The 14,734-nt window shown below is 44.1% G+C and overlaps 1 protein-coding gene across 1 annotated transcript in view; it reads left to right on the forward strand.

Moving 5' to 3' along the window:
* The first annotated feature begins 8,693 nt into the window (after positions 1-8,693).
* akap13 (A-kinase anchoring protein 13) overlaps positions 8,694-14,734 on the forward strand; it is a 74,995-nt gene continuing 68,954 nt past the window's right edge. Inside the window, exon 1 of the mRNA XM_053630615.1 lies at positions 8,694-9,016. The gene's annotated coding sequence lies outside the window, so the exon portion shown is untranslated. The remainder of the gene's footprint in view (positions 9,017-14,734) is intronic.

Here is a 14,734-nt window from a genome sequence, read left to right on the forward strand (position 1 = left end):
TCTATCTATCTATCTATCTATCTATCTATCTATCTATTTAAGCTTTCGTTGTCTTGCTGCATGATGAAGTTTCTCCTGATTAATTCGGATTTTCTGTGTAAATTATCAGACAGACTGTTCCTGTAGACTTCTGAATTCATTCTGCTGCTCCATCATGAGTTCATCATCAATAAAGATCAGTGAGAATGTTCCAGAAGCAGCCGTGCAAGCCCAAGCCATGACGCTACCTCCACCATGTTTCACAGATCAGCTCGTATGTTCTGGATCATGAGCAGATCCTTTCTTTCTCCACACTTTGGCCTTTCCATCACTTTGGTAGAGGTTCATCTTGATCTCAGAACTTTTGTGGATCGTCTCTGTATTTCTTTGTGAATTCCAGTCTGGATTTCTGATTCTTGCTGCTGATGAGTGGTTTGTATCTTGTGGTACGGTCTCAATATTTCTGCTCTTGAAGTCTTCTTCGAACGGTGGTTTGTATTACCTTCACCTTGCCCTGTGGAGGTTGTTGGTGATGTCACTGCTGATCGGATTCACGATCAGAGGGTCATGAGTTCAGATCTCAGCACTCTGACGCTGTCACTGCTTAGCCCCTCTTTTAACCCTTAACCCTAACTCTCAACTGCCCAGGTCTATAAATTAGATAAATATAAGTCACTATGGACGAGGGCGTCGGCCAAATACCATAAATGGAAATAGAAATCCCAAATGTCTTCAATGTATATCAAAAACAATAGAATTACCCTTGCTGTTCCAATACTTTCAGAGGGGACTCTAGCTATCTGTCTGTCTTTCCGTCCGTCCATCCTTCTATCTATCTACAGCCTGAACAGGAGGATTACAACACAACCTCTCTCTCTTTCTCTCTCTCTCTCTCTCACAGGGGTAAAGTGCATTCCTCCATCCACACTCAGTGCTCCCCCGTCCCTGCCAGACCCTGAGAGAGGGTGTCTGTCTGTCTGTCCGTCTGTCTGTCCGTCTGTCTATCTATCCTCTCTGAATAAAAAAACAGGTGCTGGCTTGATTCGGCTCTTTTGCGCCGTGCTGTTGTCTGGTTTTCATCAAAGCGTTTTAACGGAGGCTGATTCATCAGTTTGAAGGAGAGCTTCGTATTCGGAAGACGTCAGAGTTGACACGGTTCCATGATTCTGTCACAGTAAATGTGAAAGTCCTGCTCTGCTCTGGCGTTCTGTTCCGAGGCTGATGGACGAGAAACGCCGCAGGAGCGACTCCAGGAGGTTTCTGATCGATTCCTGATGATGAAAATGTTGTGATGATGCTGCACAATTCAGAGCGTCTGAGAGAACAATAAATGAATCTTTCTCAGACAGTGCTTCCTCGAGACGGCGAGGTTAAAAAATACGGCACTGCGGCGCTTAAAACACTCTCTGGCACAGACGAGACAGACGTCTAGCATATTTTCTGGACTATACCTTGCTTGAACGGAGATTGCGTGCGGTAATTAATACGTCTGACGAGCACGTATTAAATTTGCGTGAATTGAACATGGTTTCATTTAAACCATAGCATTTATTAGGCTCTCGCAAATTTTTGTAGGACGATGACATGATGAAAGTTTCATATTAGATATTCTCCACGTGTTCACACGTCCGACAGCTACACACGCTCCTTTCATATTTTGCGCAATACACGTCAATAATTAACACAGTTATTCTCTGCACGTCGTCTACAAACACAATTTATCACGTCATAAATTAGTGCTTGTTATTCGGGATCGTAGTAAGTCAGGACCGTAGCGTACCCCTATCTAAGGGTGAAGGGTACACACACTGGGCTTTATCAAACATGTCATAAAGTTGTGTGTAAAAGTTTTTGTCACCAAGGGAACTAAAAATGAACAAATTTACAAACGTGCCGATTTTCTGTGTACTCACGCGCGTATGTCGATCAAAGCCAATCGACCGTAAATTACCGAGCTCGTTCACGGCGCAGCTGATTGACGTTTAGCCACGCCCACAAAACACCATAAAAGGCAACGTTCATAGAAAAACATTTTAAAGACAACAAAATAATGAGTGCTGAAAGAACGCCCCCTGAACACAGTAATGCAGCTTAGCCACCGCAGCAAGTCAGCTGCCGTATACACACACTAACTCCTCGTCCTTTTAAAAGGTGCCATTACTTTAGTTCGGATTAAATGCCTAGTCTTATCTGTCTTATGGATTTGTTTGGGAATCTCTTTCTTTCTAGTCATTAATCATGAAGCCATTAATTATGCGTTTCACGAAATGAATGTGTAAGTGATTTTAACTTGAAAGCTGTATATAATCTGTGTGTAAAATCGCAGGAACTCTTCGACAGTTATAGATTTGAAAACGATCGATTGTATATTTACGCAAACTCGGGCTGGAAACGTCGGACACGCACGTACAGTTCCTCTGTAAAGAAGTGGCTCCTCGGCGGGAGATATTCTGCTGTTTCTGTCTTCTGCAATAGAGAACGAGCTTCAGTCTGATCTTCAGAAACAGAAACTGTTTTATCTTCACCGCTGGCCTGTCAATCAATCTGCGCTGGGGACGTCACATTTCAAAAGACCTCGACTCCATAACCCGAGAGCGTGAATATACTGACGGGGCGCGTGGGATTATCAGGAAGGAAACAGTCGCCTGGCTGCGATTATGATTATAAAGCTGTATGCAGTAAGGGTTTATATTCGTCATTTCAAATGATTCATTTAATAATAGAGCCATTATACAAATTACTTTCCCACCATGAAAACCTTAACTGCCGTGCTCAATTCGTCTAATGAGCAAGAAAAAAAATGACATGATTACACTGATTATTCAGAGAGGAAGAGAATATGAAGGAAAAGTTCTGTACTACAAACACTGGTCCTTATTCAGAGATGACGTTAGTTCCGTAGTTATGTCGGAATTGTGGAGAGGAGAGGTCCTGGTATTCAGAGCCAGGTTATGCACGCGCTTATGCTGAAAAATAGCTGAAGGACCGCTGCTCTAGACCGGTGTTTCTCACCCGTGGGGGGTTTGGCTAGGGGGGTTGGTCCGCTCCACCTGTAATCTGCCAACTCTGCGCCATTGTTTGTGTTAATTCGATGCGCTCTGCTGTAGAGAAAACATGCTCGCAGTGTGAAGGATAATCTGACCTAGCGATCATCTGCTACGCTTACAGAGAAACTTGTTCTATCCATAAAATAGTCACTCCTCCAGAGAACCTCCTCTGACGTCCTCCGTCGAGGGATTAGATTAGTCATTAATGAGTCGTGTGAATATGTTTAGCTGTGAATCTCATCAGCCGAGCTGAATCCTGTAGGGGACTTAATATGAGCACCTGGCATGCTGCAGAGATGCTGTGTGTGTGTGTGTGTGTGTGTGTGTGTGTGTGTGTGTGTGTGTTTGTAGGTGGGTTATCTTTATACAAGGCTCTTTGATCAGCAGAATGAGAGCATGAACCCTGAACAAACAGAGTTACACGGGCGGCGGCGTCTGGTGCGAGTCGGGTCCCGTGCCGTGTTCCTGTTTTATAAACACACACAGAACCGACACGAAGCTGCTGAGAGTTACACAGTGAATTAGTGCAGGCTGAGGAGCAGCTTTTAGTCTGGGTAATTAAAGAGGAAACACTATTAATATTAACAACACAGATGCTAAATTGTGTAAAATGTGATTTATTTGTATTTATTTGAATAGTCTTGGAGGAATATGTCTTTAATTTCAACTAAATTAAACTCAGTAGAAGCTGACACGGCTCATAAAGAGGTTACGTGACTAGCAGTGAATAAAAGCTCGCTAGCTGAATCATAATTCAATCAGAACATTAGAGAAACATAATATGCTTATTACTCTGCTAATTCTGTGCTAGCACTCAAGATTTATCAAGCTAATTCATTAGCCTGTGTATTATGGCTTGCTTATTATGTATGCTAACAGATCCATATACTATAAGGGTGAAGTGGGGTTAGTGTAGGGGTTTAGTGTAGGGGTTAATGTAGGGGTTAGAGTAGGGTTTAGTGTAGGGGTTAGTGTAGGGTTTAGAGTAGGGGTTGGTGTAGGGGTTAGAGTAGGGTTTAGAGTAGGGGTTGGGGTTATGGTTAGCGGTTAGGGTTAGGGTTAGGGTTGGTGTAGGGGTTAGTGTAGGGGTTGGTGTAGGGTTTAGAGTAGGGGTTAGAGTAGGGGTTGGTGTAGGGGTTAGTGTAGGGGTTAGAGTAGGGGTTTAGAGTAGGGGTTGGTGTAGGGGTTAGAGTAGGGGTTAGAGTAGGGGTTTAGTGTAGGGGTTGGTGTAGGGGTTAGAGTAGGGGTTGGTGTAGGGGTTGGTGTAGGGGTTAGAGTAGGGGTTAGAGTAGGGGTTTAGAGTAGGGGTTGGTGTAGGGGTTAGAGTAGGGGTTAGTGTAGGGGTTAGAGTAGGGGTTAGTGTAGGGGTTGGTGTAGGGTTTAGAGTAGGGGTTAGAGTAGGGGTTAGAGTAGGGGTTTAGAGTAGGGGTTGGTGTAGGGGTTAGAGTAGGGGTTAGTGTAGGGGTTAGAGTAGGGGTTAGTGTAGGGGTTAGAGTAGGGTTTGGTGTAGGGGTTGGTGTAGGGGTTAGAGTAGGGGTTAGAGTAGGGTTTAGAGTAGGGGTTAGAGTAGGGGTTAGAGTAGGGGTTAGAGTAGGGGTTTAGAGTAGGGGTTGGTGTAGGGGTTAGAGTAGGGGTTAGTGTAGGGGTTAGAGTAGGGGTTAGTGTAGGGGTTAGAGTAGGGTTTGGTGTAGGGGTTGGTGTAGGGGTTAGAGTAGGGGTTAGAGTAGGGTTTAGAGTAGGGGTTAGAGTAGGGGTTAGAGTAGGGTTTAGAGTAGGGGTTGGTGTAGGGGTTGGTGTAGGGGTTAGAGTAGGGGTTAGAGTAGGGTTTAGAGTAGGGGTTAGAGTAGGGTTTAATGTAGGGTTTAGAGTAGGGGTTAGAGTAGGGGTTAGAGTACGGTTTGGTGTAGGGGTTGGTGTAGGGTTTAGAGTAGGGGTTAGAGTAGGGTTTAGAGTAGGGGTTAGAGTAGGGGTTGGTGTAGGGGTTGGTGTAGGGTTTAGAGTAGGGGTTAGAGTAGGGGTTAGAGTAGGGGTTTAGAGTAGGGGTTGGTGTAGGGGTTAGAGTAGGGGTTAGTGTAGGGGTTAGAGTAGGGGTTAGTGTAGGGGTTAGAGTAGGGTTTGGTGTAGGGGTTGGTGTAGGGGTTAGAGTAGGGGTTAGAGTAGGGTTTAGAGTAGGGGTTAGAGTAGGGGTTAGAGTAGGGTTTAGAGTAGGGGTTGGTGTAGGGGTTAGAGTAGGGTTTAGAGTAGGGGTTAGAGTAGGGGTTAGAGTAGGGTTTAGAGTAGGGGTTAGAGTAGGGTTTAGAGTAGGGGTTGGTGTAGGGGTTAGAGTAGGGGTTAGAGTAGGGTTTAGAGTAGGGGTTAGAGTAGGGTTTAATGTAGGGTTTAGAGTAGGGGTTAGAGTACGGTTTGGTGTAGGGGTTGGTGTAAGGTTTAGAGTAGGGGTTAGAGTAGGGTTTAGAGTAGGGGTTAGAGTAGGGGTTAGAGTAGGGGTTAGAGTAGGGGTTAGAGTAGGGGTTAGTGTAGGGGTTAGAGTAGGGGTTAGAGTAGGGGTTAGAGTACGGTTTGGTGTAGGGGTTGGTGTAGGGGTTAGAGTAGGGGTTAGAGTAGGGTTTAATGTAGGGTTTAGAGTAGGGGTTAGAGTAGGGGTTAGAGTACGGTTTGGTGTAGGGGTTGGTGTAGGGTTTAGAGTAGGGGTTAGAGTAGGGGTTAGAGTACGGTTTGGTGTAGGGGTTGGTGTAGGGTTTAGAGTAGGGGTTAGAGTAGGGGTTAGAGTAGGGTTTAGAGTAGGGTTTAGAGTAGGGTTTAGAGTAGGGGTTAGAGTAGGGGTTAGAGTAGGGGTTGGTGTAGGGGTTAGAGTGGGGACTGAGGGAGGAGTTTGGGTGAGGGGTGGAGTTCGATTGAAGAATGGGGTGTGAAGGTAGACAGAGGGGTGGAGTTAGTGTTAATGCTGCATTTCAGTTACACACACACACACACACACACACACACACACAGGTATAAAATGTAAAAAAGCTAGATGATCAGTTGATGGGAGAAGACAGCAGTGTGTAGCAAAGCAGAGCGTTTGGTCTACGAGTGTGTGTGTGTGTGTGTGTGTGTGTGTGTGTGTGTGCTAACTTGTTGAAGAAATTAACTCTAATAAATGGAGATAAAATCTGTACCTGTTATCTGCAGATCTGTGAAGCTTCCTGTTGTTTCCCTTTTAACTCCTGATTGAACGGAGTGATGCGGAGAGAGAGAGAGAGAGAGAGAGAGGGAGGGTGAGAGAGTGAGTGAGAGAGAGAGAGAGAGAGAGAGAGAGGGAGGGCGAGAGAGAGGGAGAGAGAGAGAGAGACAAAGGGAGGGCGAGAGAGCGAGAGAGAGAGAGAGAGAGAGAGAGAGAGACAGAGGGAGGGCGAGGGCGAGAGAGAGAGAGAGATTCTTGATGCAGTCTGTACAAGGTCTGAATACTAATCAGAAGGCTTTTCCTCACTTATGAAAAAATTATTCTCCTCACACACACACACACACACACTCAGCTCTCTGTGCTCAGGGATATCCCTTTGGAGAAACCTGAAAACCCGTCTGGTTTTCTTATCTTTATTTACATGAAAAAATTCATCCGTTATTCTCAGCTCTCTCTGAGATTGGTCTGTTAAGGAGTTTTGTGGGCGTGGCTAAATGTAAATATGTCTTGAACGTGATTGGTAATTTATGGCGTTTATGAACATGAGAATGAATAAAATCAGTGATGCGTCTGGAGGGAATTTATGGTCTGTTTAATCCACAAAGACATTTACACACAACTTGATCAACTCTTAATTACATCCCTAACTGTTTCACTGACTAATTAATTAATTAACTGATGAATATATTTATTCACATTTTGTAATACACATTAAAAAATGTTTAAACCCGTAATGAGTCTTAAAGGTTGTATGTAGAACCCTGTAACAGAGTGTTCTCCTGACAGAAGTTTTTATTAAATGTCTGCAGTGTGAGCGTGATGAGGTTCAGTGTGTAAAATCTTTACTGAGCATCAGAGAGAGCTGTTAACAGATAAATAATTCAGCGCTATCGACCTGACAGAGTGCGTACACCGCCCGCTGAACAGAGAGAGAGAGAGAGAGAGAGTTATTGGTAATGCTTCTGGAAAATTCTGCTGTCTTCGTACACCATAACACCGTACAATACGCTGTATAACATACACGATTTTAGCAACAGGGGCGTAATGAGATATTCTCACTTCTGTGCAAAGTAGCGCACAGTGAAGCGATAAATCCAAACGTCCGTCTCGAACGAGTCCTCGGACCGACTGATTAAATGTGCATAGAGACGTTATGAAGAAAAATGAAGCTTGGAAGGAAGTAGCAGAGATCACTGGTGTCTCTGGTGAGCGCACGTAGCTAGTACAGTTAGCTCGCTTCGCTAATCTAAACCGAGACGAAGCTAGTACGAACCCGAGCGTGTAACACGCTAATCACACACGTGATTCTCACACTGAACACTGCGTTATTTCATTAGTCTTGAAAGAGTTTGCTTTAGAAGATATATATATATACTGTATATACATTTACATTTATTCATTTAGCAGACACTTTTATCCAAAGCGACTTGACAAATGAGGAAATACAAGCAAAGAGAAGTGTACAAAAGGTCTACACTTGGTGGAACCATTCCAGAGACAAGGGAACGGTGCAGTTTAGCAGCCTGAGGTGTTTCTGAGAGTGTAAAGGACTGATGAAGGGAGTAGTGAATTAATTGTGCTGCCTTATTTGGCCACTAGGTGTCAGTCAAGTACAAACGCACACCTGAGCTGAGTCACCTGAACTGAATAAACACACGCTATGATGGTTAACGATCACAGAAACTCTGATAAACAATAAAGTAATGAATATGTCTGACAATTAACAAATAAAGCAGTGAATAATAACAAACAAGTTTAAAACTTTTCATTATTAATCACTAATTACTTTAAATTAATCATTCACACACACACACACACACACACACACACACACACACACACACATCCAAATCATATTCATGAAAATATATCAGGTAATAAATTGAGTTCTTATAGTTTTGAAAACACACTAGCTGTAAGTGTGTAAGTTTCACATGAATGGACTGGATATTGACTTGTTTTTTATTCATTTATACATTTCATTACTAAATACATTTGAATTGCAATAAAATACAATGGAAGTATGTTTATTTTACACTGATTGATAAAAGAAGATAATTATAGACATAAATCTATTAATATATTAATCTATTAATAACAGTTGAGTGGAAAAGTAAAAAATAATAATAAAAAAAGAGCACTTTAGACAATATATACACCACAGATATACTTTGTTATATCGATGGTTTATAGTGTCATGTAACTTCCGGTGAAATGTGGGCCGGAAGTGACGTTTTATTGCTCTTAATAACTGTCCTGATGCATACAGAGCATATTTCGGGTCACATTTTAGTTGGTGCCGCGATGTAATAAAAGTCTATATTTCAGAGGGTTTCTCTTTTTTTGTTGTTGTTTGTTTGATTTGAACAAACAAACAAACAAACTAAACTAAATAAAACGTTTCTTGGGAATTCCAGCTGCAGTTGTAGGGTTCGGCCGCTAGATGGCGCATGAGGCGAGTCGGCAGTGCTCCATATGGAGTCATTTAGAGCAGTGGAGAGTCTTACTGCAGCAGCGTGGAGCGAATGGACTCTCTCTCTCTCTTTCTCTCTCTCTCTGTCTGTCTGTTTCTACAGTTCTGTCGTGTTTCAAGCCACAAGGCAAGTCGGAATCTTGCGCATAACATCTTTAACTTCAGTCTGTTTGGTGCCGAAACATCTGCTGCGGTGTGTTTATTAACTTCAAAGCAGAGGAAAGGGAACAATGCGGGATTGTGCGGGTTGTAACTTCCAACAAATAGCGTGAAGAGAAGAAAAGAAAGAAAAGAGGGGGAATGGTGGAGTTTCTGAAAGTCAGGATTCCACTTGTAGGCAGGAAAATCGAGCAGGTAAGAAGTTTTAATGTCCTCCATTCCTCAGAATGCAGAGTCTCAGGGTGAAGTGAACATCTCCCAGCCTTCCCTGGGGCTCTCCCTGGGGCTCTCTTCACTTCTTCCTTATTAAAGCAGTTTTCAGACTCTAGGAAACAAAAGAACATTCAAAGTTTGGGTGACTTCATGTTTGAGCGCAGTGTTGCTGCTTTAACGAACGTGTTTTCCAGAGGAATTTCATCAAGGACCCCCCAGTGAGTCTTTCATTTCCACACCTGAGCAGGTAAGAGTGAAGAATGCTGACCTGCCTGCTCAGGTAGAAATGTGGAGGCCTCGAGGGCTCCTGATGGTTTTTGAGGGTTGCTGGTGGTTCCTGATGGTCAGACTGTGGAGTTTATTATGTTCCTGGTTTTATTTTTGTGTAAACTGGCGGGTAAATAGAGGTCCCGGAGGTCTGTGTGTGCTGACGGGGTTCTAGTTTGGACTCATTAGAACTTTAGGAACATGGTTCTGCGTGAATGAGCAGCTCACTGATATAATGGCCTTCTGCTGCTGAAACTATTCTAACCATGCCAGAGATGTAACGGCTCAGATCCAAACATAACCACTGCTGTGTGTGTGTGTGTGTGTGTGTGTGTGTGTGTGTGTGTGTGTGATATTCTTAGACCGTTGTCTTGTACGTCTGCAGCTGGTGTGTTCAGCTACACGTGGTGTTACTCATTAACTTTTAGAAATAAGAATAAAAGAAAAGCTTCCAAAGGATCTTTGAATTGTTTCTCTTTGATCTGAGTTCTGATTGGCTACAGCGGCATTGTGGGCGGGGACTGTGGTCAGATTGATTGTTTATTACTGCGACAAGACATTTTACATCGAATTTCAAACGTGATTACAAAATGGAGATCTTTCGAGGAGTGTAGATGTGATCTTCATTTTAATAATTGTAATTGGTAATGTGGGCGGTACCTGTGGTCTGATTGGTTATAGTTACATTGTGGGCAGGTCCTGTGGTCTGATTGGTTACAGTTGCATTGTGGGTAGGAACTGTGGTCTGATTGGTTACAGTTGCATTGTGGGTAGGAACTGTGGTCTGATTGGTTACAGTTGCATTGTGGGTAGGAACTGTGGTTTGATTGGTTATGATGGTAATGGGTTAAGAGGTGCATTCTGATTGGTTGCTGGAATTGGGGCACGGACTGTTTTTTGTTATGTTGGCATTGTGGGCAGGTTTTGATTGGTTAGTGCCAATGTGGGTGGAGACAGGGGTTTAATTGTGTGCGGTGACACTAAAGGTGGGAACCTTGGTCTGATTGGTTATAGGTGCATTGAGGGCGGGAGCTCTGGTTGGATTGGTTAAACAATCAGACATGGATCAAAAGAACATAGAGGAGGAAAACATTACTTGAAGCTGATCAGCTGATTATCGTCTGTAAACGATTCTGCACACTGCATGCTAAAGCCTGACCGAGATCACGCGTGACCTCCCGCTGTATGCTCCAGACGTGTTCTTGCTCGTATCATGGCTTTTAAGCCACTGTGTACCGTGACGTCGCAGCCTCGGGCGCTACGCTAACGGCGTATCTCCAGCAGGTTCTCCTTAACGAGCCGCATGTGTGCTGTTCGGCAGGACGATGATCAGGTTTAGGTTTCGTGTAAATCCTCCATTGTTTCCACACACGTTTTGGATTTGTTGTGTTTAGAAAGTTGGGAGATGGAGAAAGTGTTACCAGTTGTGTTCCTCGGCTGGATGGAATAGTGGAAACTTTTGAAAGACTTTCGTTTAGGGTGAGGTTTGGCTGGAGGATTCACTCTGTCCCAGATATTTCACATTCAGTGAAGGCAGAAAAAACAGTAGACTGGGTTAGGGGTTAGGGGATAGGGGATAGGGGTTAGTATATAGAATATGGGGGTTAAGGTTTTGGGGTTAGGGTATAGGGTATGTGGTTTAGGGGTTAGAGTTTAGGGGTTAAGGATTAGGGGTTAGAGTTTAGGGGTTAAGGTTTCGGGGTTTAGGGTATGTGGGTTAGGGGTTAGGGGTTAAGCTTTCGGGGTTAGGGTATAGGGTATGTGGTTTTTGTGTTAGGGATTAAGGATTAGGGGTTAAGAGTTTAGGGGTTAAGGTTTCGGGGTTAGGGTATGTGGGTTAAGGTTTAGGGGTTAGGGTATAGGGTATGTGGTTTAGGGGTTAGGGGTTAAGGATTGGGGTTAGAGTTTAGGGGTTAAGGTTTCAGGGTTTAAGGTATAGAGTATGTGGTTTAGGGGTTAGAGTTTAGGGGTTAAGGTTTCAGGGTTAGGATGTGTGGTTTCGGGTTAGGGGTTAGAGTTTAGGGGTTAAGGTTTCAGGGTTAGGGTATAGGGGTTAGGGGTTAGCGTTTAGGGGTTAAGGTTTCAGGGTTAGGGTATAGGGTATGTGGTTTCGGGGTTAGGGTATAGGGGTTTGGGGTCAGGGGTTGGCTGCAGTCATGTCCAGAAGGTTGTAGTTGCACAGGGGTGGGGCCATGGTCTGATTGGTTACAGTGATATTGTGGGCGGGAACTGTGGTGTGATTGGTTGCAATGGCAGTGTTAATTAATTACTTCTAATTAGTTAGTAATGAACAAAAAGTTGCCTTGTACTGTTCTTATAGTCTAGAAAAAACACCTCAGACCAACAAATACTCAGGTTTTTTGTTGTTTTTTTGGTCGATTTCTTTTTTCTTTCTGCCTGCTAGGAGTTTGACATTAGCGATGTCAGCACCTCTGTGTTAAGGCCTGGAAGACTCACTGGGACGTGCTTGGGATTTTGGGTGTTTATAAATAAACTGGACTTGACCTTCAGCAGGAAAACACACTCACCGACTGAATGAGACTGACACACACGCACACGCGCACACGCGCGCACACACACACACGCGCGCGCACACACACAGAGCTACACAAAAATAAACATATTAATCTAGTTCAGGCTGAAAGGTTATAAGTTGAAACGAAGGTCTGTAGGGTCACTTGTAGTTTACTTTTTGTGGCCGTATAGCAACTGCTAGTGTTATCACCTGTGGGCGTGGCAACTCCTCGTCGTTTTTATCCATTTATAGTTACATTCAGCGTTGTGGAATATTTGTGAAACAAGTTGTTTCCGCTTTTCACATTTCAGTATGAGAGATACGAGCGCTTACTCAGAGCCTATAACAGTTTATACGTCAGGCTGCGGTGATGTCATGGTCAGTCTCAGCTGTGGCTCCGCCCCCACGCCGCTCCCACTGTCGGCTCATTCAGTGTGTGAAAGACCGGCCTTTGTGTGTTAGTGAAGAGAGGCACTTATGTTGAAACACTTGGCTCACGGTTTAAGATGGGACACAAAACAGATGTGTGTGTGTGTGTGTGTGTGTGTGTGTGTGTGTGTGTTCCAAAAGGAAGTGAGTAGAATAAACTGGACACTGCGTTACAGTGCAGACTCAGCGTGTTAGTCACGTATCAGAATTACATTTCGGTTTTATTTACTTTTCCGTAGTTTCAGTTCTGATTGTTGGCTCAGTGGTTAAAGGAGAACTTTACACAAACATTAAACGTCCGTCTTATTTCAGACGTCAGCCAGGACGCGCTAACATGGCTAATAAGTAATCCCGAACCACGTCCAGATCTGCAGCGATGTCGCAGACTTCCTGACGCGATTCAGGACGCGGTATGCCAGTTATGTCGAGGCAGGGGTTCCCAAACTCGTGGTCATGAGGCGACATGAGAGAAACTCACGATCGTTTCTCATGATTGTGCGCGTTAATGTTTTGTGTGTCTGTTTTAGCCTTTCTTCGCTGTTCTGACCCGCCGCACTAGCGCAGGAGATCAGTCATCATACAAATGGACAAACCTCTCCGTCCACCGAGTCCGTCTACATCAGTGGAACACGGTGGAAGTCAAAAACCGGACACACACATACGCCAAGATATCGTGAATATTCCTGATTTAACGCCTCTGTAAACTTTACGCAAAAAAATAGCTTCGTTACGGCCGAACCGAGTCGAAAGCACCTTGACCTTACGAGCTCCTTTTTTAATTTAACCTTTAATTTAATCAGACAAGTCATCATGAACAAATTCTTATTCATAACAAAGCCGTAAGGTCACTTACAAAGCGCTGACACTGGAGACTCCTTCCATGAATGCTAAATAAACACCACCTTGTAGAAAAATCCGTACACACACTTTTACAACAGTCTCTCTCTCTCTCTCTCTCTCTCTCTCTCTCTCTCTGTCTCTCGCGCTATGATTGTCTTTTTTGGATGTTGCAGAGGAGTGCTCCAGACCTGCAGGTGGCGCTGTTACTCAAAAATCACGTCACATTCGCCGCCATGTTAGACGACTGGAATCGTTTCTTTTGTCCGTGCACTCTTGTATCAGTCAGGCCTCTTAGGCTCCGCCTACCAACATTATGACATCATAAACGTTGTAGTGGAAACTGTGAAGTGATGGAAGGATAAATAAATTAAACGTGTAAACACACTCTACGCTGTTCTTGCGCTGTTAGTGTTTTGTCCGATTACAGAGTTTGATGAGGTCGTGACGAGTGCGGGAAGACGCGGACGTGTTTTCGCAAAAAAGAAACAGCTACGAGATAGCTACGTTAACCTCGTAGCGCCGGTGCGAAACACAAACCGGTTACTGTAGCGATGAAAGAGATGCTGCGTACGTTTCATTTTTCCCTAAAACGATTCATTTATCCCCGGGAATCGATTCTGCTTTGTGATTCGCTCTGGATAAACGGTCCGCTAAACGAATCTTCCGAAACGGAAAGAGCGATCATAGTTTGTATTGTAAGTCTATCATCGGTCAGAGAGCGAGAGAGAGCGAGCGAGAGAGAGAGAGAGAGAGTTTTCCTCCGTGTGTTTTCTCAATGCTTTTCAGTCGAACTCGCGCTCCTCTCGTTTTGTGAGCGCGATCCCAATTCCAAACATTCCACATTCTGTGGTCTTTGGCTGCTGGCAGGATGGAGAAGTTGGTTTTCCCGTTTATTTCTGCGAGTCTCTTTCTGCTGCATTTAGCACATAGTTTTCCCTTTAAAGCGCAGACGAAAAGGCTGTAGCGTTTGATTAAAGAGCTCTTATCGGAATCGGTTCTAAAGCACGATGGCTATCAATAAACAAAGCGAAAACAAAAAAAACCCCCCGTAAAGATACTTCACCTCAAAGAGGAGTTACTGGAACAGTCATCGTATGAGATTAGCGCGCTACGTGAATCGGGCGCGCTTTACAGATAACCTCGCTAACTTTACGCTTCATCCTAATTTATATCTGCGTATTTATGCGTGGAGGTTGACGATGCCTCGACTATCGAACGATTAAAAATAGGACGAATGTTGCCAAGACGACGACGACGTCGTAGGATCGATCGCACGCAGTCGATGTTCCCATAAGAACAATAAGAAGCCGTGAAGTTAAGCGTTTGGGGGCGGAGCTTTATATGCTAACGTTAAAAAAAAAAAGAAGGACTTGAGCGTCGACGTTACGCCGCGGTACGACACCTCTACCGCGAAATCCTTCATTTTCAGTTTTTCATTCGCCGTTAAAATGTAAATTCATGGTTAAAGCCGTAACGCACACCGACGGTGATGGAGCGACGGAAAATACTTCCAACAGGAATTCTAAACAAACCTGCGCTTCTTAGGGGCTACTCGCACACCACGTCCGAATAAATGTTCTGCTCCAGTGTGCTCTCTTTATCCTACCTTCTCTCTCTCTCTCTCTCTCTCTCTCTCTCTCTCTCACACA

Source organism: Ictalurus furcatus, chromosome 8, assembly GCF_023375685.1.
Source record: "Ictalurus furcatus strain D&B chromosome 8, Billie_1.0, whole genome shotgun sequence".
Classification (NCBI taxonomy): domain Eukaryota; kingdom Metazoa; phylum Chordata; class Actinopteri; order Siluriformes; family Ictaluridae; genus Ictalurus; species Ictalurus furcatus.